This window comes from Sceloporus undulatus, chromosome 2, assembly GCF_019175285.1.
Source record: "Sceloporus undulatus isolate JIND9_A2432 ecotype Alabama chromosome 2, SceUnd_v1.1, whole genome shotgun sequence".
Lineage (NCBI taxonomy): Eukaryota > Metazoa > Chordata > Lepidosauria > Squamata > Phrynosomatidae > Sceloporus > Sceloporus undulatus.
The window spans coordinates 322,432,220-322,434,593 of record NC_056523.1 but is presented as its reverse complement, the minus strand read 5'-3'; the positions used below and the strand labels follow the sequence as shown (position 1 = coordinate 322,434,593).

Sequence of the window (2,374 nt, the reverse complement as noted above, 5' to 3'; positions counted from 1 at the left end):
TATATATTTGGAGACTGAAAAATAATTTCATGGTGGGGTCAGAATTCATACTGGGGAAAAATTCTCATTTTGTGCCCCTCTTCCCTGTAGCTGCATCCCTGCTTATTAGATTTCAAGCATAGGCTTTTGTGGGCAAACTCTGCATGAAATGGATCTGAACTTATTCAAAACTGGTTAAGCCAAATCATTACAAAAAAATAAAAAAAATATTAATCAGAACTGATTTGGAAAGCTGGAAAATAATGGTAAACCTAAGCAGGTACTGAACCAGATTCTTTAAAAGCTCAACTAACAAGCGATTATATGCAAATGTATTCAGTTTTCCTAATGCATACAGGTTGCAGGTTGCTGTTGTGTTTTAGTGCAAAATCTGGGTTATGCTGTTAGAGAATTCTCATTTATTTATTTAAAAATCAGAGTGTACTTGGAACCTGCCAGTGAGGGACACCATAAAGCCAGCTTGGTTAATGCTAAACACAAATGGCTATAAATGTGTTAGTTCTGCAGCACTGCGGGGCCAAGACGCTGGCTTTGTTATCTTCTACAACCGTTCTTAGCAATATCCCACAAATCTCTGGAGAGGCTAAGATAAGAAATGGGTTTATTTGCTGAGGAGTGATACTATGGGAATGTGGCATGTAATGATTGGGGGCAAGAAAGGGAAAAGAGGAAGAGCTTTGGGGCTTGGCCTCCACTTCAAACTTCTGAAGTTATGTTTCTGCAAAACATTTGATAGTGAAAAAAGACATTGCCAGTTTTGAGATGGGATCAGGAAGTGGAGCCTAGCAGATTCAGATGGCTCAGGGAGTAGCATCACTTGGAAGAGAGAATTACAAATAGCATATTTACCTGTAACTAATTACCTTTCTTGGTAATGAGAACACAAGGAGGTGAAGTTTCCAAAGTGATGGAAAGAGTGGGGAATAAAGCTACTTTATCGTGTAAATGAAGCAGCGTTCTCAGGTTAGGATGAGGGTTGCCACTGTAAATTCTGGCAAGGGATCTTGTATCTTTAATGGCTGTATAGAAGAGGGAATTTCAGCAGGTTTGGCTTGCCATGCAATCAGGTAACAAGCCACACCTTCCATTAAAGGTGTAAGAGCCCTCTCTAGTTTTCATGCTGGCAGGCCAAGAACTATCTCAGGTTCTGAGATTTTAGCACCAGAACTGGAGAACCAAAGACTTTTCTAATGCCATGAGTGGGATCTGATGATGTTATAAGTGTGAGGTTATAACCTGAGACCTGAACATTATTTCAAGGGTTCCTCCAGGGTAAAAAGATTGAGAAGGGGGTCATTCAGATCTCTCTCTCTCTCTCGATCTCTCTCTCTCTAGCAACTCTGCAAATAACCTCACTCACACATTCTGGGTTTGTTGTTCACACTATGGAATCATATCTATGTGCATCTCTGAGAGTTTGCTTGCTCACACGTGCCAGCACTCAAATAAAAATGGAGTCAGGATGCTGGCCATGAAAACCTTCGACTTCACAAAGATGGAGTCATTGATGCGAATGTATTTGAAACACATTCAAGGCGAATGTATTTGAAACTCAAAGAGTTTTATCCTGGGTCTATTTGCATTGGTTATACAAACTGCCAATGATGCGAATATTAAAAACAAAATCCCAATAGTTTTTTGTGGGTTTTTCAGGCTATGTGGCCATGTTCTAGAAGAGTTTATTCCTGATGTTTCACCAGCATCTGTGGGTGGCATCTTCAAATTATGCAGACAAGTTTCCCGCATTTGGGGAAATCACAGAGGTCAGCACAGCTGGTGAGCAATGGATGAGCCTCACTCTGGGAAAACTACATTTATGATCATGGTGTATCCCTTGCCTGGTAAGCACAGATGCTGGTGAAACATCAGGAATAAACTCTTCTAGAACATGGCCACATAGCCTGAAAAACCCACAAAAAACTATGGATGCCAGCCATGAAAGCTTTCGACTTCACATTAAAAATCCCAATATCGACTCTCCTGGATTAAGGGGTTTTTTTTTTGGCAGACCTCCCCGCAACTCAATCAGATGTATCTGAAATGCATGTGAACAACAAAGATTCAACCCAGATTATTTTCACCATCAGAATAACCCCAAAGATTGATATAGTGGTTTGAGTGTAGGATTCTGAGACACCAGGGTTTGTTTCTCTGATCAGGCGGCATGGAAAACCACTGGGAGACCTTGGACAAATCTCAGTTTTAGGGGAAAGCAATGGCAAACTTGCTGAAGAAATCTTCTGAAGAAAACCCTAGGAAAGGGCCATCATAAGATGGGAGTTAACTTGAAGGGCGCCATAAACTGGGAGTTAATGGCGACGACAACAACAGATAAGTAATGGGTAATGAAATGATGGATGCAACATTTTCAAAA

The 2,374-nt window shown here is 40.7% G+C and overlaps 1 pseudogene; it reads right to left on the bottom strand.

Annotated features, from left to right (window-relative positions):
• Positions 1-1,712: 1,712 nt before the first annotated feature.
• LOC121924492 lies at positions 1,713-1,849 on the bottom strand (annotated as a pseudogene).
• Positions 1,850-2,374: the final 525 nt, after the last annotated feature.